The 24454-nt window shown below is 32.8% G+C and overlaps 1 long non-coding RNA gene across 1 annotated transcript; it reads right to left on the minus strand.

The window, feature by feature from the left end:
* Nucleotides 1-5803: 5803 nt before the first annotated feature.
* Nucleotides 5804-7267, minus strand: LOC149556204 (uncharacterized). Its single transcript, XR_016352339.1, has 2 exons — nucleotides 7026-7267; nucleotides 5804-6232 (listed from the first exon to the last, which is right to left on the minus strand). It is a non-coding gene; the product is annotated as an uncharacterized LOC149556204 (long non-coding RNA).
* Between the last annotated feature and the right edge of the window lie 17187 nt (nucleotides 7268-24454).

Here is a 24454-nt window from a genome sequence, read left to right on the forward strand (position 1 = left end):
TTCTAGTTAAAGTTGAATGCTCCAAAATTTAGTAATATTTTTAATCAAAGTTGAATAGAAAACAAGCAGACATACTTGAATCCATTGCTCTTCCTCTATTCATTATTTTTTGAGAAGTTTATTATTGAATACTTCAGCTTGGCTCTCTGGTTTAAGTGATAAAAATATTAAGTATATGAAATAGAACACTTGGCATCCTCTCACGTTGTAGTGATTGTCTAGCTTTTTTCTTTTGAGTGCTGAGCTCTTCTTGTGCCAAGCTAACTCGGCAATAGTTTGTGCTGAGAAAACTATCACTTGGCACCTTCACATGCCGAGCAAATTGCCACTCGGCACCTTCATGTGTTGGGAAAAATTGACTCTTGGAAATTGTTAGTGTCGAGAAAATTTTAGTTTTAGGGTTGATTGTGATATTTTGATTTATATTTCTCACATGGTATCAGAGCTTTGAGGCCCTACATCCAACACCTTCATGTGCTAGAAAAAATTGGCTCTCGGCAATTTTAGTGTTGAGAAAATTTTAGGTTTAGGGTTGATTGTGATATTTTGATTTATATTTCTCACATGGTATCAAAGCTTTGAGGTCCCACATCCATAGTGAGTTAGGGTATTTATTTTTTTCAAATATTTGACATGGCAGTAGATACAAGAAAGATATGGTAGTAGCCACCATCCTTTAATGGGAAAAATTATGATACATGGGCAAAGATGATGAAAATCATAATGGTTGCAAATGATTTATGGAAGTTTGTTGTAAATGGGTTCAATGATGTGACAAATCCAACTCAATATTCTGCCCTCACCAATGCATAAAAGACTCATTTGAAAGAGTCAAGGAGGAAAGATGCAAAAGCATTAAGTTTGATTGAAGCAGCAATGATAGAGACAGTATTGCCAAAGATTGCAGCAGCAAATTATGCAAAGGAAGCATGAGATATTTTAGAGATGAACTTCAAGGGGATTGATAAAGTCCACACAATAAAGCTACAAAATATAAGGAGGGAGTTTGAGAACCTTTAGATGAAAGGAAATGAATTGGTTGCAGATTTCAGTTCAAGGACCTCCAATGTGATTAATCAACTAAAATCAAATGGAGAAGACTATCAAGAGCAGAGGATAGTGCAAAAGATATTGAAGAGTTTACCTTATAAATATGACAATTTGGTCATGACCATAGAAGAGGCAAAAGACCTCACTGTTTTAACAATGGATGAGTTGATGGGTACTCTTCAAACCCATAAACATAAGATCAATAGATTTGCATCTTCTTCTTCAAAAGAGCAAGCATTCAAGGCTCAATCAAATCCAAGAGGAAGTGGGAGAGAACGAAATGGCTCAAATAGAAACTCGAGAGGCAGAGGCTGAGGTAATGGAGGACAAAGAAATGTTGTAGCAGAAAGCTTAGGAAAAGGAGATGGAGCAAGTAGCTCACAATATAATTCAAGAGGAGGTAAGAAAAACTAAAACTCAAATAAGAGTAATGTAAAATGCTACTAATATCATAAATATGGGTGTTATGCAAGTGAATGCTGGAAGATGCAAAATGATTAGTCAGGACAAGCAAATGTGGCTAATGTGAACATGAGAAGTGGAAACAATGTCACTGCCTTCATCATGTGTAATGTTGGTGAAGAAGGAAGCCTTGAGGTTTGGTACCTTGACAGTGGATATAGAAACCACATGAGTGGTAATGAAACCTTTTTTTCATTCATTGATAAGAGTTTCAAATCTAAGATTAAAATGGGTAATAATGGAACCCTACCAGTAGTGGGCAAAGGATCTATTATGGTCCACATCAAGCAAGGTGAGAAGAAGGAAATACAAAATTTGTATTTTGCCCTTGGTATGAAGCACAATTTGATGAGCATTGGTCAGCTCATTCAAAATGGATATAAAGTGTTGATGGAGAATGAAACATGTGTCATTGATGAAAAGGATGGGAGCAAGAACTTACTTGCAACAATTCAAATGACAAAGATTTTTTTTTTTCCCTTGAGGATAGAGACATGTTTCTCATCTCAAGTTGGTGCTACATTTCCCACACAATCACCTCTAAGGAGTGTGATTGAAGACCCCTCATGGCTATGGCACCTCAGGTATGGTCATCTTGGCTATGCTGGTTTAAATTTGTTGTCAAATAAAAGAATGGTAGAAGGTTTTCCACGTATAGAAAATTCATGCGACAAGTGTGAGGCTTGTATTTTGGGTAAGCAACATAGGCTTCCCTTTAATTCTAAAAATTCGATGAGGGCTAGATATCCATTAGAGTTAGTGCATACTGACCTAGTCGGTTCTATGCAAGTTACTTCCATTAGGGGGAGTACTAATTTTATAACATTTATTGATGGTTTCTATCATAGGACATGAGTGTATTTCTTAAAGAATAAATCTAAAGCATTTGATAAATTTGTAGAATTTAAAGCCCAGGCTGAAAGAGAATGTGGACACTATATCAAGATTCTAATATTAGATAGAGGAGGGGAGTATACCTGCAATTCTTTTGTAAATTTTTGCAAGAAACATGGTATAAAGAAAGAGCTCACGACCATCTATACACCACAATAGAATGGAGTGGCTAAAAAATGGCAAGGAGCATGATGAAAAAGAAAGGTCTCCCAAGTGAATTTTGGGGAGAGGTTATGGAAATAGTAGTTTACCTAATTAATAGGCATCCTACAAAGGTAGTCCATGATAGAATTTCAATAAAAGCATGGTCATGAAGAAGATGGATAGTTGAACACTTAAGGGTGTTTGCATGTGTTGCATATGCACATGTGCCTAAAGAGAAAAGGTAGAAATTGGATGACCAAGGTGTGGAGTGCATCTTCATAGGGTATAGCTTAGAATCAAAGGCATATAGATTGTATGACCCATTGAACAACAAGATGATTCTCTCAAGAGATGTGGAATTTTTTGAAAATTAGTGTTGGTATGGACAAATTGATGAGTCACCCAGCACCTCAAGTAATGTGTCAATTATGAATGAAGAGGATGTTGATGAAGAACAAGAAGGAGAAGATAGAAGAAAAGGCAAGCAACCTCAGTCATTGCTAAGCTCCTCTAGGCATGACCGAGTTTCAGTGCAGAGTAACAGTGAAGACTGAGCTAGTTGGCAAAGCTGTCGTAGTGAAGATTCTGATCTCACACTCTCCTCCCTATTACCAAGAAAGACGAAGTCTTAGGGAGATATACCAAGATGAAAGGTATGAGAATTATGATGAGAGTGTTAATTTTGTATTATTTTCTCATAGTGATCCAATATATTTTGAAGAAGCTGTTAAGGAGAAGAAATGGTGTAAGGCCATTGATGAGGAGATAGATGCTATAGAAAGAAATGAGACATGGGAGCTAACTGAACTGCCTCCCAAGAAGCAAATAGTTGGAGTGAAATAGGTCTACATGACCAAATGCAATGCTGAAGGCAAAATTGATAGGCATAAGGCAAGGCTGGTAGTCAAGGGCTACAAACAGTAGTATGGCAGAGATTATGATGAGACATATGCCCTGATTTCAAGAATGGAAAAAGTGCATGCTGTCATAGCAATTGCAGCTCATCACAAATGGATCTGAAGTCTGCCTTCCTAAATGGTATATTGAAAAAAGAAGTCTATGTGGAGCAACCACCTAGTTATTAAGTTGCAGGTGAAGAACACAAAGTATATAGATTGAAGAGAGCTCTTTACGGGCTCAAGCAAGCTCCAAGAGCATGGTATAGTAGGATTGACTCATATTTGATAAGTAATGGCTTTAGCAAAAGCAATGGTGAGCCTACTCTCTACATCAAGGAATAAAATAGAAATGTGTTGATTGTTGCTTTATATGTAGATAATTTGATTTTTATTGGTAATGACAAGGCTCTAATTGGTGAGTTCAAAGAAGCCATGAAAAATAAATTTGAAATGATAGACCTAGGTCTCTTGAAATACTTTCTAGGCATAGAAGTAAAACAAATGCATGATGGCATCTTCATCTCTCAAAAAAAAAATGTAAGGCAGATCTTGGAGAGATTTTAAATATAGAATAGTAAGGCAGCCTTAATGCCAACAACAGTAGGTCTAAAGTTGAGCAAGGAAGACTCTACCAAGAGAGTGGATCCAACACTATACAAGAGTATGGTTGGAAGTTTCATATATTTGACTGCAACTCAGCCAAACCTAATGCATGTAGTAAGTTTGATTTTCAGATTTATGAAAACACAAAAGGATTCCCATTGGCAAGCAAGAAAGAGGATCCTAAGGTATGTGAATGGTACCAAGGGATTTGAAATTTTGTATACTGCATCAAGTAGTTTCAAGTTGCTGGGTTATACTAATAGTGATTGGGTTGGAAGTTTAGATGATAGGAAGAGCACTTCTGTACACATGTTTCATATGGGATTGTGTGTAATTTCATGGGCATCCAAGAAGCAACCTATTGTTACTCAATCTACAGCAGAGGCTAAATACATAGCAGCAAATGCAGCAGCATGTCAAGCAATTTGGCTAAGGAGGATCTTGACAAATTTGAATGAAAGGCAAGAGGATGGAATCACAATTTATTGTGATAACATTTCATCAATTGCATTGTCCAAGAATCCAATCTTCCATGGGAGAAGCAAACATATTGAGATCAGATATCACTTCATCAAAGAGTTGGTGGAGAATGGGGATATCAAGATGAAATTTTTTAAGTTTGAGTAGCAGCTAGTAGATATTTTCACAAAGCCATTAGGCATTGAAAGTTTTGTACACCTAAGAGAGTATCTTGGTGTAGTTGATTTGGATCAGTAGTGATCCTTGTTTCTGGGTCTTAGGACAAAGGGAGAGTGTTAGAAATTGAACATTGAGAGCCTGCAAGTTGTCGTCGAGCGCCACACCCATCTACCTATCAGTTTGTTTCCCGCAAACATCCATGGACGATAGGCATTTATTTTGGTAGGTGATTTTGAAATTTTACCATTGAGAGGGCAAATGGAATATGAAAAAATGAATGTTTTCTACATTCATTCATTTAGAGAGTCAGCTCAGTAGAGTAGAGAAGATAGAAGTTGCAAAGCAGAGCAAAGCAAAAGGAAAGAGATCAGGAGATCCAGTTGGCAAGTGTTTCCCTTGTTCACTCTGTAAGTTTGCTATTATTGATTTTGTCATGTTGAAGCAGTGATTGCTCTAGGCACCATTGTATGCAACCATTAGAGCTGCAACTTTAAAGTTCCTTGAAGTTTGAAGTTTTACTAGTTTAGGGTTATTTTAGAGTTTTCTGGTTGAAGCCTAATGCTCCCAGATTTTGTAATATTTTTAATCAAAGTTGAAGAGAAAGCAAGAAGGCATACTTGAATCCATTGCTCTTCCTCTATTCATTATTTTTTGAGAAGTTTATTATTGAATACTTTAGCATGGCTCTCTGGTTTAAGTGATAAATATATTAAGTATATGAAACAGAACACTCAGCATCCTCTCACGTTGTAATGATTGCCGAGCTTTTTTCTTTTGAGTGTTGAGCTCTTCTTATGCCGAGCTAACTCGACACCTACTGCCTATCACTTGGCAATAGTTTGTGCCGAGCAAACTATCACTCGGCACCTTCACATGTCAAGCACATTGCCACTCGGCACCTTCATGTGCTGAGCTAAACTAGCATTTGGCAATTGTTAGTGCCAAACAAATTTTAAGTTTAGGATTGACTGTGATATTTTGATTTATATTTCTCATATTAATTGCATTGTAAGCTATCAAAACATTACTCTAGGTCTTAAAAGGCAAGGACTAAGGGCTAATAATGAGCAATTAGGAACAAAATTTTAGAAATAATGATTGCAACATATCCATTGACAAAATAAACACTTAAGATAAGATTTCAATTATTGGAAAGACATTATAAAACCTACCTTCAAAGAGAACATCTAATACCACTATGAGGAGGCCAACTGGCCAATCAGTTGATAGAATTCACTAAACAAAGAGTGAAACGACAAGAGAGAAGTATAACAGCAAGAAGATCAAATCCGCAACTCTCTTTATCAGTAAGTTCTTTACAAAATTCTAACACGGCGTTCTTTTATAATGCCTTGTTTCCCTTCATGGAATCATATTTCCTATAACAATTAGGCTTTCCTACAACAATGGGTACGCTGAGAGACTTTCTTCGACGATGAAAACCCAACCATCTCATTCAGCTTACCATTTGTTCATGAAGCAGATAAGCAAACCATATGACTCGGTTTTTTCAAGCTTTATGTTTAATGGTGGCCGAAGATCTGCGCAGAGATGAAAGGTAGAAATCACACCATATTTTCAACATCAGTGACTGAATAAGAATCAGCCTATCGAAAACTTCAAAAATCCAGGAAAAATAGGAACTAAAATGAAACAAAGCAAATCAAAATTGTAAAGTAGTAGATGCTCCTCTTTAATACGAAACCTACACCAAATACCAGAGCATCATCCCATTATTTTTAGCAGCTCGTTAGTGTACGATAAAGCCTATTTCCTATACATCCATCAATATTCATGACATCACCACGTAACAAAAGGTAGATACTATATCTGGTTAAGATTTCATTCACACTAAGTATAACCAAATAAAGCCCAACAAAGTACATAGCATTTTCTTTCTTTTTATAAGAATAACTAAATGCATTTCCTAGGGTTCTACCACAAATAAGCGCTAATGGAATGTATTTACTGAATAAAGAAGACAATATAATGAAGAATTTTATGTTGACCAGCTCGGTATAAGTTCCTTACGTGGGGATACCATATATAAAAGCCAACTATATGATAAATAAGCCCCAAAACTTACTTTCATTGCATTGTCTATCTATCCTATAAAAAGAAACAACAGTGAATCACAGTTATTGAAATTTCAACAGAATTCCAGAAGAATATGGTATATCAGTTTAATGCATCTAGATGCACGCATGAGAAGTTTGCTAATAGGTATTGGTAAAAAAATGGCAACATGAATTGTTAAAAAATGGGAAAATGAATCTTTCATTGCAAGATGACAACGAGAAAACAAATGACATGACATTTTTTTAGATCATGTACCATTTAGAAGAAGCTTATACTACTGATGAAATGAAGTTGTATCAGAGAAATCAGCTTTCTGTTCCCCTCCAGGGTTTTCCCAAATCATAAGAAACGCAAAGTTTTCACTGCGCTTCTCATATTTTGGGAAGCCTTTGAGGGGAGCAGAAAACAATCCTCTTACAACGTTTGGTAAGGCAAATCAAGTGTCCTCGAGCCATAGAACTGCAAAAACAAACATTTATCTCATCCTTCGAAATGAGAGAATATGTTAGAGTTGTTTATGTTCAAGATTGTTTAGGCAAATTTATAGAGATTTTGATGAAACTATTCAAAATATTCTCAAGCGATAACGTGTTATCCAGAATTTTCAGTTATACCATTCTTGTCTTCCCATAGGAAAACATGTCGTTTGGGAGAGGGAATTTATTCTGTATGAAGGATAAGCATTGTGAGCGGTGAGAAAATTCTATTTGAGATTCTAATAAGAGAACATTAATATTTAAGCGTCGCCAAAGAATATAAATTGACCTCTGATAAAGAGCACGTTGAACGGACAATTTTAGTACACTATTCTCACATAGTAATAATAATTACGTCAGAGGTGTAACCTATGGTGGCAGAATGGGAGAACTAAAGTGGTGTGACCGTGTTAATGTTAAATTTTTAATATTAAAAATTTAAAGCTGACTAATATTATATTAAATGAATCATTGCATCCGTAAAAGTAATATATAAATATAAAACAAACTCGACTCATTTAATTCATCCACGTTTCCATATTGACAATTCAATTTGGTAGATCAGTTCTTCTCAGCCTGAGTTTCATACAAAACAATAAACTCTATTATTGAATATGAGTGAATATATTCTAATATCTGGTATGTGTAAATAGATCTGATGCGAGCATATAAACCATGTGTGTATTTAGAATAAATTCAGTAAGTGGCAATCAAATATACAAACACCAAACATTGCAGCAATCTTATCTTCTCATTTTTCATTTGAAATCAATTCATTGAGATAGGATTTATCAAAGTGTTTTTGTTTTTTCAATCTCATTATGCTTTGATAGACCATGTGTAAGCCAATCTTTAAAATGGCTTCTTTTAGCTATGTATCTGAATGTATTTCTTTTTTTTTAAAATGTGTTTTTTTCACTGTTTTCTATGAACATTTAACTTTCTTTTAAAAGCATATCAAGATGGATGTATAGGACTAGCTTATATATATATATATATATATATATATATATATATATATATATATATATATATATATATATATATATATATATATATATATATATATAAAAGCTAGTAGCACTTGCGATGCAAAATGAAAGACATTATTTTTTAAATTATAATTCATTATAGTTAAATATATTACGAAATTTTTGTATTAATAGATATTTAATATTATTATGATTTCAGTATTTTTTTATATATTAATTTAAAAATTTTGCATAGAGAAAAAATAATAATAGTAATTTAAAAAGATATTTTAAAATCATATAGATATTTATTTAATGTTATAAAAGGTAAAGAAATGTTATACATTGTATTGCTAAACAATTGAAGCACATTGAAGCAATATAGAAATTTTTGTACAAATATGTGTAATAAAAAAATACTTAATAATCATTGAAAGAAATGATGACATAGTCCATCAAAAAACTTAATAATTAAACAATTGAATCATATTGAAGCAATATAGAAATTTTTCTACAAACATGTGTAATAAAAAAATACTTAATAATCATTGAAAGAAATGACGACATAGTCCATCACAAAACTTAATAATGCAATATTTAATAGCTATTATAACATTGGGTATAATAAAAAATAGTATTGTTCAAAATGTTGACAATACATTGATAAATAATATGTAGAATATTTTTACTTTCTCAACCATGGATGGACTAGCAATAACTCTACATTTCCATGAAGAATTTTTCATACTTTAATTGATAGAGTAAACTTTACGTGAAATAATGTAGGTATGCCATAATTTGCATGCAACAACCTGAAAGATGGAATGACTTGATGTATTGTGAACATGATTGTGTAACCAAAATTAAGAGTAGCTATCAACCATTCTTCGAGTGGACCATTCTGATAGCTAATTTTAGATTCTCCTTTAAGAAATTTCATAAAATTTATACTGAGCTCATCAGAGAGAGTGTGCTTACTGAAATTTATTGTTGGGGAAATGATAATTTGATAAATACATCCTGCAACATAAAGATCACAGATCTCACGATAGAAAGTGTCTGGCCATCTGCAAAAGTCTACAACCTCGATCTGTAGGTGATAAAATTTGACATCTAAGTTCATCTTCACTTTTGTGGCAAAATGGAAGTTGAAGTACAAAGCATAGTTATAAAATTTTAATTGATTTTTCCTTGGTCCATTGTTTATAATTTGACTCGTCATTCTATCCCTTATCCAATACCGAACACTCAACTCCTCTATACAAAGGATGACATTTTGTGGAAGTCTATGATGAAAGTCTCGTAACCACCAGTAAGCCCATTCCAAACATAATTTGTTTGACATCTTCGTAAGTTGCATGGAAATTATGAAAAAAAATTATATCATTAAAACATGATAAAGAATATGTTTTTTTTTTTCAAAAAGGAAAGAAATGTTGAATCAAGGATAGTAACCATAATATTTAAACTAAGGTATTTTACATGAAATAAACATAAAATATATTTGATCAAATTCATATTTTGACACACATTTTTTAAATGTTAGTATTTTTTGTCTTGAAATATTTTATTTGACATAGTGTGATACAAACTTATAAAGGCATAAGAAAATAAGTGATCATTTTGTTTAATGTAAGGATACTAAAAAAAATTACAAGGGTATATTAAAAGTCTATTTATATATTTATGGATGTGAAAACATGTATTTGAAACATTTGAAATGTGATTTGTAGTAGTATACAAGTAAATGAAAACTTTATTTAAATACTACAATCATACAATAGTATAGTAAATATAATAAAAGTTACAAAATATTAAAGTGGCAAATCAAAATTGTAATTGCATTGGACAAAGTATTAAAAATAAAAATATTACATCAATTCTTTTCCAACAAATTAAGTCTATTTTCTTCATCCTTACGCTTGCCAAATTGTCTACCCTTTTTCATTTTCTCATACCGATCATACGTGAATGGAGGCATTATTCTTAGACACTGTAAAGATTTAACACGAGAAATTGCCACAAATGTCAATCTTGTTCTTTCTTTTGGTCCTATATCAATTGTTGCTTTTGGAAGAGTTAAAACCTGAGATTTATGTATAGTCAATGCCCATGCCAATCTTAAAGGCAATTGAAGTGTTGTACCCTTATGTATTGGTGTTATTGAAATTGTTTTTGAATGATGGTCTTCAAATGGTAGTCCAGAATAGTTGTCAAACTAAACCATCACATATGTTGGAGGTTCAGGTGGAGCGTTGCCTTGTTTGTAGACTATATTTTGAACATACCCCAAAGATCCATTTACAAGACTTGCTTGTACCCATAGATTAGAAGTTAGCATGACCCTTGCATCCTTACAAAGTAGCAATTCTAGATCAAGCTCATCATTTGAATAATCTTCCAATGCATTACCATGTCCTACTTTTGTCGCAACACTACGTGCAACAGGATACTTCAATGAATGCAACATTTTTTTATTATGACTATGAACATTTTCATTTGTTGAGAATAGATGGATAGAATTTTCAAACTGTAAATTTGTTGGAAGATCAATGTTGATAGGGGTTCTTGTCATTAGCAACCTCCAATCATCAATCTGTGGGTTTGCATCTCTTATATTCATCAAAAGTTGGCAAAATCTTTGTTGATCCTCATTCTCCCCATCTTGTCTGAATATCTTGTCCAAAGTAACAACAATCTTGAATTCTTGCCATAGCAACTTTGCCCTTCTATTACTGTCATATGCTGGTCTATCATGAACTGGAGGAAGCTGGCCCAAATCTCCCACCAAAATTATAGATACACCTGAAATATAAGAATGAAAATATTTATATCAAAATGATTAATTTGTAATTACATTTTAGTAACATAATAGTATATATTTTATACATGCTACACTTGTCAATGAGGAAAAGTGAAGCCTTTTACCTCCAAAGCTAATATTTTCATTTTGTGGGAATGCTTGTCAAAGTCGAGAGTCAATGTTCTCCACCATGTTTTGATCAATGAAGCTCATTTCATCAATCATGATATACTTGATATGTGCCATTTCTTCTTGAAAACTGGCGAGTCTTGTTCCTTCTAATTGACAAAAACTTTGTATTGGTATTTTTAATTTTGAATGAACTGTAGAAGCTCCTATGTTGAATGATGTGACTCCTGTTGGTGCAAGTAATAGAAGGGGAGATAGAGAGGGCATTGCTGCATTTTGAAGAGATTGACTAATTGCACCAATTAGATATGACTTTCCAGTGCCTGCTGTTCCTTGAATTGTCATGAGCAATGGCTCCAGATTCTGATTTCTATGATAGTGTGTCATAATAATGTCAACTGCCTTTTTCTGTTTGTCACCAAGGGTCGTGTAGTTGATGCATTGGGGAATGTCATCATATATTAGACAACCATGATTCTTCACATTACCTATAAAATTGATTGCTGCATAGTAGTGTACTCTTCTCCCTTATAATCAATTGACCAATTTGTATGTTTGTCAATGTCTCTTCTCCCCAACATGTCTATTTCTAGGCACTCTATGTTTTGACCACTATGCAACCTAGATATAATTTCCCATTCATGTTCTGTTGTATTTCTTTGAACATTGTTATTGTCTTTAGTGTCAAAATCACTTGGGTTTTCATTATTGTCTGTCACCACAATACGTTGAACATGCCAAGGAATGTAATTAAATGTCTCCCAGTTTTGTATGATGGCATCATCATTATGACCAATATCTTGTTCTATATCATGGAATGGCTTGTAGAGCAATAATTCTAATAAACAAAAGTCAACCAATTTAGCTGATTCGCGTGAAGGTATAGATACAAATCTAGGAAAGACTCTGACTATTGTTGCTTTGTCCCTTGGCTCCCATTTATTCTCTCTTCTTCTTTTAGGATTATATATCCATGATCTTGCTGCATCAATTAATGTGACGGCTTCCATACATAGGGGCCTTCTTTTGTAACAATCAATGAAAGATTTTGTTTGCTCTTCAGTATTCTCTTGATAATTTCCATTTTCATTATTTATAGTTACAAGTTTGAATACCTCATGGGAGACATTTAGATTAACAAATCTTCTACTACACTCTACCAATAGAAGCTCTAATAGCATATGACATGTTTCTTGAGCACCAATATCTCTTTCTATAATTATTTTAGTTAGAAGTTTCCTATATGCACGTGCAGCTAAATCATCTGGGTTTTCCATGCTAGAGAGGCGCATCAACATTTGATGGTATGTTTATGAGCTTTTCTCTACTTTTGCTACATATTTGGCAATGTATTTCACCACAACATGTTTGGAAAGAACAAGTTGCCAATATATATTCACTCTCCATAGCTGTAGTATGTGGTGATTATGTGAGTTGAATCTTTCATCATTTCTAGCTGGTTCAAATTTCTTTTCACCTATTTCTCTGTTTTCATATAATTTTGATCCCTCTAGGTTTAATGGCCAAGGTGCATTATACCTATAATAAATATAAGATAGATATGTAGTTAGTCGTGTGACACTAGTGCCCAATTTCTAATTTTGGTTTAAATATCACAATGTAATGAAATGATTACCTGCAAACCATATGCCCCCTTTTCTTCCACAAACATGCACCCTCCTTACAAATTGTGTGTCTTTCTACACAATTTAGGATCTCCTCATACTCATGATCTAGATTGATCTTTGCAAGTTGTCTCGTGTTTTTGAGACATGGATGTTGTTGAAAATTCATGAAAGGCTACAATTCAAAATAAGTTGAATGAGTAAATAAGGTCATATCAAATTATACCATAGAATACATATTTATAAACATACCTATATATTTCGCTGGTTAGGATCTTGTCTAGGGTTTCATGCATGAACAATAGAATGAAAATATCTTTCAGCACTTTTGTGTTCATCCTCATTTGACCAGTCAATGTTCTCCATATTAGGTGCCCCTTCGATCCATATGAATCCATGCACATGTGGGGACCCCCTATGTTGCCATTCATATCTACACCAAAAATCTTTGACATTCATTCCGTTTTCTAGAATCTCTTTTCTAAACATAGAGTGTCTCAAGTGCATATAGTGTGCCACAATGTGAGGATAATCAATTATATTTTTCCTATGACAATTTTGAGCTTCACGTGGATCAGTTGGCATTGTTCCTGGCATTAGAGCATGTAAATCAGGCCAATACATATTTGCTGCACTCAATGTGAAAAATATTGTAGGACAACCAATTTTATGAAGCAAATCTATCAATTCTGCATGAGATTTTGCCCAATATGACCTTGTTCCCCTTAGCATTGTACCAAACCGCAACAATTTATCTACCAATCTAGAGTGAGGTGTAGTTTCCATATATTTTCGCAACTCATTGATGGTGATTGGCATGTCTTTAAATTTTCTCTTTACAAACACAGAGGTTGAACTCTGTGCGCGATGTCTCATGATCATGTTATTCATGAAATATCTAAATCTTGGATGTTTGCTGAAATGATGATCCCTATATCGCACAAGATGCTTTACAAATTCATGAAGATATACATGTCACAATCATGGTTCTAACCAATCACAGGTACCATTAGGAAATAGTGTTGGGAATGCCATATCCAATAATCCTAATGTGACATACTCATTAATAGTTGACACACCAATACTTGGCCAATCTATCAATGATGTTGGGTTTGCGTTAGGATTATTAACCCATGTATGGATAAGTTCCATTTCCTTTTGTGCATTAGGAGGTCTTGAAGCCATTGATGTTATGTGCTCAATTACATTTCCTTCAGCTGTCTCCATAACTGGACCCAGAAAAACAATATCATTTGCATCTGTATCAAACTTCATATTCACTATCTTCAATCTATGAAAAACATTTTCATCTCTATTTCTGGGCAAATCATTGAGAGCATTTTCATCGATTTTAACATCAGAGTAAAATTTATCATGCTCTACTTTGTATTTGAGTGCTTTGTATACACGATCTCTATTCACAGTAAAGTTATATTGTCTCCCACGTTGATCTGTCCTTCGAACAATAATAATTGGCAACTTATCTATTGTATGTGGCAATATGTTTGAAACATGATCTATTTTTTGTGGGAAACTTATTGTGTGTCCTCTGTACTTAAATTGGCCACCAGTTGCATGTGTCACTTGCAATATGGGACTAACATGTGCAATTGACATTTCCTCAACTTGTGTCAAGTTTGCAAGCTCCTCTGGTTGAGGTCCTGGGTCCATATTATTTGAAACTAAGAATCTATTATTTCCTCTCTCTTGTCGGCATCTATTACACACTGGACCTTCAGAGGTGCGTGACACTTTCATTCCTAGATAGCATTCTTGACAAATATAACACATGTTTGGCATTCTTAAGCTATCCAATTTTTGGTGAAACTGCATTTGGAATCTATAGAAATTATCACAAAGATTTCCATTTGGGTTTTGTGCATTTTCTACATTACCTTGTCTAGCTAAATTTATCCCAACTTGAGTTGTATGATGGGGTGTTTCAGGAACACGTTCAGTTGTCCTTGATACTTCTTTTTGAAGATCCAATTGCATATTTCTAGTCAAGGGTTGATTATACCTCTCGTTGAGCTATAAATCCACTTGATGTCTTCCTTGTATCTCAGAATGTGACACTCCATCAGATGTTCTTTGACGACAACTTCTGTTACTATTTTGTTGATCTCTATTTTCAGATTCCAATTCTTGCACTGAAAGTTGTGCCCTTCGCCTGGCATAGTTTTGTCTTTGGAGTTCATTACTCCTCCTTCTTTGATCTTGTCTTTGATCTTCTGTCATTTTTTCTCTCAGACGTCTTCGATATTTCCTTTGATATTCTCTCTGATACGCTCTTCGTTGTTGTATTTGATATTGTCTCCTTTCCTCATCAGATTGAAAATTTGGTGTTGATAGACTCATAGCTATAAAGTGAATAAAATCTTTGATTAATGAGAAATATCTTGCAATTTATGTTCACAACAAATATCATGTATAAGAAATATGGTGATATTTATTTTATTATATAGAAACATACATTTATTTTATCTAAGAATCCATACCCTTTAAAGATGAAGTATATAGAAACAAAATTTCCTTAAACATTATAATTCCAAAATATTCGACTGGTTCACTATTTGAAAAGAGTAAGAATTTATTGCACTAAGTGTTTCTATTATTGATTTCAATGTTAGAATGTAAAAACACTACTCCATATTACACTATTTTCTCTTAGATTTTAATGCATTTTAGTTGAATTATTAATTTCATAATTTTAGGTCCAAAAAAATTTATTAAGTAATTACTTATTCAAATTTTATATTTTGTTGAAATTGTCAATTTCAAATAATAGAATATTTATTCATTTTACTAACTCGTTTAAATTTCATTTATTTAAAATAAATATAATATAGGAAAAATCTATTTGAAAACTTAATTGAAATTAAGATTTAGAAAATTAACTTTCACAATACATACAAAATATTAATATAATTTAAACACAGTGCCTAAGAATTTATTATTATTAATTAAAAATTGTTTTAGGAGCACTATCCTTAAGTGTCACTACACTTAATATTAATATACTATATATTATTATACTATAAATTAAATCTAACTTATAAGACAAACTATTAAAATTTGAAGTAAATCTAAAATTTAAAATTTAAAAAAGAAAACTAAATAAATTTAATTTTAAAAAAATCAAATTAAATATCTATATGAAATTCAAAACCTTACTAAATATATCTAAATTTGAACCATATGTAATATTTCTAAAAAAATAACTAAATAATGTTATTAAAAAATCAATTTAAATATCTAAATGAAATTTAAAACTTCATCATTTATTAATCATTTACATGGAAATGAAAATTTGAAAAATCATAGGATTTTAAAAATAAAAAGGCTTCTATTTCATTATATTTCATATTTATTTGATTTCTGTAAAAAAACTAATCTCTTTATTTCTAAAAAAAATTTGAATTTTAATATTTCTTAGAAAAAACTAATTCTAGTATTTCTAAAAAATTACTAAATCTAATCTTTCTAAAAAAAATCTAATCTTTCTAAAAGATAACTAAATCAAATATTTCTAAAAAATAACTAAATTTAAGATTAACTTGAATGTACTCTTCAATCTATATAATATATATGAGACTTCCTATGATTGGCTAGGCATTATTTTTTCCTGGTTCTTGGAAGCATTAGCATGTTTTTTCATGGTCCTCAACATGATTAGTTTGAGGGATTATGTAATATTTCTAAAAAAAAACTAAATAATGTTATTAAAAAATCAATTTAAATATCTAAATGAAATTTAAAACTTCATCATTTATTAATCATTTACATGGAAATCAAAATTTGAAAAATCATAGGATTTTAAAAATAAAAAGGCTCCTATTTCATATTTATTTGATTTTTGTAAAAAAACTAATCTCTTTATTTCTAAAAAAATAACTAAATTTTAATATTTCAAAAAAAAAAATCTAGTATTTCTAAAAAATTACTAAATCTAATCTTTCTAAAAAAAATCTAATCTTTCTAAAAAATAACTAAATCAAATATTTCTAAAAAATAACTAAATCTAAGATTAACTTGAATGTACTCTTCAATCTATATAATCTATATGAGACTTCCTATGCTTGGCTAGGGATGATTTTTTCCTGGTTTTTGGAAGCATTAGCATGTTTTTTCATGGTCCTCAACATGATTAGTTTGAGGGATTCTGAGAAGGCCAGGGAATCCATTGGTTTTGCCTTTTCAATACAATGGATCAGCAATCTTCTAGTTTATGTAAAGTGGTTTATTCAAGTTTCAACTTTCATTTAGTTTGGTTTCTTGCATGCGTATGATCAATCATGATTGTCATTTTTCAAAATTTGTACTTCTTTAAGTCTCATTCATTGTAAATTTTCTTTGTTCATTATATAGGTAAAAAAATAGAAATATTTAAGTTTGAATCTTTAAAATGGTGTTAAGAGCAGGACGTAATTTGTTTAGAATCTTGAGGTTAGTCATTTGCCATGGTTTCAATGACTTCACTGCTTTCAATGGGCATATGCCTATCAATGGGATTCCACCTTTTAAACTCTAAACCCATTTTTTCTTCTCAAGTGCACACTCTACATTGGGAAATCTAGCTTTTGCAAAGCATATCCTCTATTCCTTACACAACTTCATGCTTGTAGATTTATCTCTTTTCAAGTTGATTATACCCATTTCCTTTACAAAGACAAAACGCCTTGACTATGTAAAAACAATTTTCAACTGAATGCTCTGTGTAATATTGTTTCAAAGTGTGGGAACATAGAAAAAGATTTGAATACTAAATCTATCCTTGAGAAAGAAACAGAAGTAAAAAAGAAGCAGTGAGTACCTGTTTGTTGTCGACTTTTGCACTCTTGGCCTCTTCCCAAGCAATTGCTCCACTTCGACAATACAAATATAGAGGTACAACATAATATATATAACCCAGTCTTTCTTCCCAATCTTGTAACTGACTGAAAACAAATTATTTGCCTCCATTTTCTGAATTTAATTTAATTAACATTTGTTGTTTATAAACGTAGCACTTCATAGAACGTGGGTGAATACGTTTTCTTTCTAAAAGGTAATCAGCATTAGATAAAAGTGAAACGCCACTGGTAGATAATCGAAAATCTTCTATTTTACACTTGTAGCTATTCAGATTCGACCCAGATATATTTTTGATGAGGAAAAATGATTGAAATGCACATGAGTTGAACGGAAACGCAAACGACTTACATTCCTACCAACGGAGCTAGACGTGGCAGAAACAATCAGATGAACATTAAATTTTTTTAAAATGTTGAAATGTTTACATTGATGAATGCTCTCACTGTAGAAAGCCTCTCGACTTAATAAATTCAGTACCATTGCAAATTAGAGTTCTAAAATTTCTTTAAAAAAAATTAAAAATTTTGTATACGATTTGTTTGAGCACATATGAATTATAATGGGAGAAAAACACTGGGAGAAATCACTTGTCTGGTCAGTAAAATGTTTTTAAAAAAAATAATACTTTGATTGAATTAAATAATTTATAACTATTATTCACAAATCACAAACTTTATTGATCAATCAATTTGCTTTTAGGGTGAAATAAACATCCTTATTATAACACTCATTTTGTGATTGTTTAAATATTTTATTTGATATAAAAATTTCTTTACATAAAAATTCAGATTTCATACATTTTCTCTTTGTCTTGCATTTATTTCTATGATCAAAATTTAGTATAAATAGTATAATTTACAAAATATAAAAGAACATTTCATATTATTTGTATTAATGTTAATATTACAAAATAAATCAAATATTTAAATTTAAATAGGTTTATTTTTACATAATTTTGATGCATTTCAATCACTTTGCATCAGTTACTTCATTGAATGGTTGCAATATTTAATTTTCTTTTCATTCTATGCATTTTATTTTTCTTATCTAGTTGCACTTCCTTCTTTGTCCTTTGAACTTCTATATATGCCTTTTTATGTTTGACTTTTATTTCTATTTTAAACAATTTGTATATTTTAGTTAGTTTACTTAATATTATTTGAAAGCTTCAAAATGATTAGAAGAACCAAATAAATGGCTTGGTTTCCTTTTATCAATTTAAATTTCCCTTCTAAAAAAGACTGGGAAGGTCGGAGAGAGGGTAGGAGGGAAGTTGTGAGGGGAAGGGCAGAGGTGGGAGGGGATAGCAGGGAGAGTTAGAAGGATGGGACAAACAGAGGAAGAAAGAGGATATTGAGGGATGAGAGGGAGATAGATAGAGGGAAGAAAGTGAGAGAGGGGGATAGTGGAAAGAGGAGAGAGTGGAAGGGAGAGATTGGAGTGGGAATAGGTGGGGAGGAAGGGGGTAGACCAAAGGGGTATTAGAGTGGGAGGGTGGGGGAGTGGGAATGGGAGATATGGGGAGATTAAGGGAAGGGGATAGAGGGGGAGATGGAGGGGGTAAGTGTAGAGGGGAGAAAGGGGGAAGAAGGGGGAAATGGAGAAAGGGGAGTAGGGGGAGTGTGTATAGAGGGAGAATGAGAGGTAGGGGAAATGGGATGAGGGTGAGAGGGAATACAATGAACAGAGGGTGGCGGGGTGGTCAGGAGAAGGAGCTATGGAAAAGGTGAGAGGGGGAAGGAGGGGAAAATTGAGTGAGGGGAGCAAGGGGAAGGAGATATGGGGAGAGAGGGAGTGGAAGAGAGGGAGAGATAGTGAGGAAAGGGTAGACAGGGGTAGAGTTGAGGGGTATTAGAGTACGAGGGAGAGGGTGAGGGTGAGGGAATGGGAGTGAGAGTGGGAGTGGGAGAGGGATATGGCGATGGAGGGAGGAAAGGTATAGAGGGGGTAGGAGGAGAGAAGGGGAGAGTGGTTGGAGGGTGAGATGGAGGGGATAACAGAAGAAGGGGGAAGGGGAGGGGTATAGAGAGGGGAGAGGTGGAAAGGGTAGGGGTACAAAAAGGGGAGATGAAGGAAAGGGGAGGGATATGGAGAGAGGAGAGAGAGAGAGAAGGAGAAGGGAAATGTGATAAGGGGGGAGGGAGAATGGCAAGAGGGAAAGCAGAGATTGGTACAAATAGAGAGTAATAGGGGGTTAGAGGGAGAGGGGGGTAGAGCATAGGAATATTAGAGTTGGAGGGTGTGGGAGTGGGTGAGGGAATAGGAGTGGGAGGGATAGAAAGAGGGGAGGGAAAGTGTAGGGAAAAGGAGAGTGGTAGGAAGGGGAGATGGAAGGTGAAAGGGGAAATAAATAGAGAGGGAAGAGGGAAAAGGATGGGGAAATGGGATGATTTTTTCTTTTTTGGGGGGGCGGGGGGGGGGGGGGTGGGGGGAATGGAGAAATGGGAAAGGAAGAGATAGGGAGGAGGGGGAAGAGTGGGAGAGAGAGGGAGAGGTAGGGTGGATGAGGGAGATATGGGTATATCATTTACTTACACCTGAAGATATGATGATGAGTATATCATATAAAACTTTAGGTTCTAAGCAAAAGAATCACTTGATATTATTATGACACATTATAATCAAGGTGGACATGTCATGCCATTATGTATGATAATTCAAGGAACAACTAAAATAGGGAAATCATATCTAATTTAGGCCATTTGTCAAGCTCTTTATGATGCATCAACATGACAACATTCTCCCCTATTATTATTAGCACCAACTAGAATTGCATCTTTTAACATTGGAAAATCAACTATTAATTCAACTCTAAGGATTCCTCTTCAAGATTTTCCTAACTGACAAGGGACAAGGCTCACAACATTAAAAGAAGAAATTCAACATATTAGGTACATAGTAATTGATGAAATGCTTTTTATTGGTCAAAATTTGTTACAAAATATACGTTCAAGTGTCAAGCTTTTCTAGAAAATTCAAACATGAATTTTGGAGGAAGATCAATTTTTTTAGTAGGAGATTTGGGACAAGTACCTCCTGTTAGTGACAAACTACATTATGATAGTAATGTTCATGCAAAGTTATTAGTAGAAGAGTTCAAGACTATTGTTACTTTGGATAAAGTGTTCAGAGAAGAAGGTGAAAGTGAAGACCAACAAAGGTTTCACCAATTACTCACTAATATATGAGATGCAACTCCAACTATAGATGATTGGAAATTATTAATGATAGGGACAGATGTTTCATTGACCCAAAATGTTAAGGAGGAATTTGATAATAATATTCATCTATTTGCAACAAATGATAATGTTCATAACCATAATAGATTGTTATAGATTAAAAATTTAATATATTTTAGTTCTACATGTGGCATTGTGGATGCTACTAGCTTAGATATCTTTATACATCTATCTAAAACATGCCAAGAGATATCAAGCTTGATGTGCCTATTTCAATAAATAGTTATTGAAAATAGATAGCTGCCTTAAGCTTGATATCTCTCGGCATCTTTTAGATAGATGAATAAAGATACCTAAGCTAGTTACAAGACTAGTTTATGTACTAACAATTGTTGGAATGTGTAATTTTTCCTCAAATGAAATGTAAAGTCACAATACAAGATTCTAGAAATTGCTAGATAGGGTTAGGTAAAGTTCTTGAAGTCATAGATAAGTCTAGAAAAGTCTATTTGTGTTTTGTCAGCTAATTTAGATGTTTCCAGAAATGATCTAAGACCTCTATAAATAGAGGCATCATGTAATGCAATTGAGATGAAAAAAATGGTGAATGAAATATAATATAGTTTATTGTGTGGCAACAAATTGTGTTGTTTTGTGTTACATCTATCAAATTGGTATTAGAGCCTGGGTGGGTAGAAGGTTGGACATAATTTTTGATTATGATAAAAAAAAACAAGTATAAAAAGAGGAGTTGGAAGGATTGTGCCAAAGTGGATTTACAACTATTTAAATTGATGCACAATTAGTGGTTTTAGAGTAGTTAGATTATTGAAAAGCCAGCTTGGTTGTGTTCCTAGACAAGTTTTGACTATTAGTAGAAGAAGTGTAGCAGTTAATTTGTTGATATGAGAAACTAATCCCAAGTAAAAGGAAAATGTTGGAAAGTGTCTATCAGTCAAATGAGAATCATGGTAATCAAAGGAGAATGAAAAGAGATATAGAACAAAAGAAACCCCAAGCCATAGTTGTGAAGGAGAAAAGAGAGTAGACAATGGCATCCAGTCAAAGAAAGGAAAAAAAATACACTTCACTAGCATTGTCTAAGTCACTGGTCAAAGGAGAAGTATCTTCAAGGAAGAAGCGAATGTTGAATCGGTCCAAAGAAAAGAAAAGTGGAAGCATAGAAGTCGAAAGAAATTGATTGCAATGAAAAATGAATAAAGACCACACATGAAGTGTTGAGTAGGAAAGAGGGCAATTTGGTAAAAAAAGGTATGGTGCAAATTCTTACAGTTATTTAATGGCATTTGAGGAATTATCCTATTGTCTTTAAAAGAAAGGACGATCATAGTAACAAAAAGGTGTTAACTAAGAAGTGAGAAGTCTAGCTGTCTAAAGGGATAATTTTAAGTTGTTTGAAGATTTAATTTTGGAAGTAAAAATTTATTTAAAAGTTTCTAAAAGACAAAGTAAAGTGTGTTAAATTCTTGTGTTTCAATGGAGAAAGCTGGAAAAAGAGTAAAGAAGGAGAAAGATAGTTTGGAAGAAGAATTGATCAATGGTAAAGAGTAAAATTCAAATTTGATAAAAGGGTTCAAAGAATTTGGTAAACAAAATTATGAGTATTTGTGTCAAATTCAAGATTTAGAAAAAGAATTGATCAAAGCTAAACAAAAAAATGAGAAATTAGAAGAAATGTTAAAACTATATGATGACGACAAAAAGAGAAATAAAGATTTAGAAGAAAAGTTAAAAGTGTTTGAAGATGTTGAGAAAAAGAACAAAGCTTTAGAAGCAAAGATGAAGAAATTAGAAAAGGAAAATAGTATGTCGAACATGGAATTGTTTAATCTAAAACATGAGAGTAGAAATTTGAAGTTTAATCCATCTTTGTGTGTTGTATCTTGTGACACAAATGATTTAAGTGATTATGAGATTGATAAATGTGATTTTTCTGAAGTTGAAAGTGTTTATGATGAAAAGTGTAAGAAAGTAAATGACAAGAAGTTTGCAGACTTTGTTTGTTATGATAATAATAGTATTGGCTTAAAGATTATGGAAATAGTGGGTTTCAAAGGTAAATGTTTAGGAGAGGATGAATAGGGATTAAGGAATCAGGTTGAGACTACCATCAGGCCAAAATTTGTAGGTCTTGGATATGATACATGTAGTGGAAAGATGAATAAAGGTTCAAGAGAATCAACTGAAGTCATAAAGATTGTGTAATGTTCACATTGTAACATGAAAGAGCATACAAAGGATAGATGTTGGGATTTAAATCCATGTAATATTTGTGGCTTGAAAAATAATTGTGACAAGACATGTTGGAATAGAGATTGCAAAAATGATTATATGGCAGGTTGTATAAAAATGGATTGTGGATGGAGCTATGGATTGAGGTGGCAAAGATCATCGATATGATCAAAGGTTTATTTAGGTATAAATGTTCAAGAGTGAGAATAAATACAACAGCATTGGGAAATGTATTAGAGCAAGGCATTAAAGAGGAAAAAGGTTATTAGAATTTGTGACAGATGAGGCAAGCGACAGTCGTGTATTAACAAAAGCATTAATAGATATGAAGATTATTGAAAAATGGCATCTTGGCATTAGGGAAAAAAAAAAGGGATTTGGAATTTGTATTTAATAACATTTGAGGTTGAAATTAAGGAGGAGTGTTGGAATGTGTAATTTCCCCTCAAATGAAATGTAAAGTGGCAATACAAAATTCTAGAAATTGCTAGATAGGGTTAGGAAAAGTTCTAGAAGTCATAGATAATTCTAGAAAAGTCTATTTGTGTTTCTTCAGCTAATTTAGATGTGTCCAAAAATGATTTAAGACCTCTATAAATAGAGGCATCATGTAATGCAATTGAGATGAAAAAAAATGGTGAATGAAATATAATATAGTTTATTATGCAGCAGCACATTGTGTTGTTTTGTGTTACATCTATCAACAATTAATAATATGGAGGGAGTTACCCTCTCACCAAACCTCTCAAAATCTCTTTGAAAGAGCCATATGAAGGCCAATGAAGTTCTCTTTCATCACATGACTATTAATTAGCTAATCATTTCTTAATTTGTAATTAGTAATAGGTCTAAACTTTTGTGATTACTAAATAATTTTTATGTAATTCAACATATTTGAAAATTTGGTTATGCTATTTATTTCAAAAATTTAATATTTAAATATTTAATCTTAACCTTTCTATTTGAATGGACCTTCTACTTTTCTATCTATTAGTAAATTGGTTGGTTTCATTTTTCAGGATGTCTAGATATATGATCTTTTGTAATATGGAATATTTTGTACTATGCATAAGATTTAGATAAAAATCTTTTATAGGAAATTACTTTTATTCTTGTTATATGTGTCTCATTCAACTCTATTGTATACAGTACACAAACTAAGTGAAATATCCATTTCAATTGAATTCCAATTGCCATCTTTGTCTTCTAAAAAGCTTACTCTTTTCTTTGTTTTGCCTTTGTTGCATATTGTCCAAGATTATCATTTGATAAAAAAGAAGTAATTGTTAGAAAAACATAACTATCTCTCCTTGTCATTTTGAAATTTTGTTTATGAGAAACCAAAAAGGACTCACTCTAGAAAAACAAACAATTTATTTTGTGAGATTTTTCTT

This window comes from Cupressus sempervirens, chromosome 5, assembly GCF_028749045.1.
Source record: "Cupressus sempervirens isolate cs-2001-9-10 chromosome 5, ASM2874904v1, whole genome shotgun sequence".
NCBI lineage: Eukaryota > Viridiplantae > Streptophyta > Pinopsida > Cupressales > Cupressaceae > Cupressus > Cupressus sempervirens.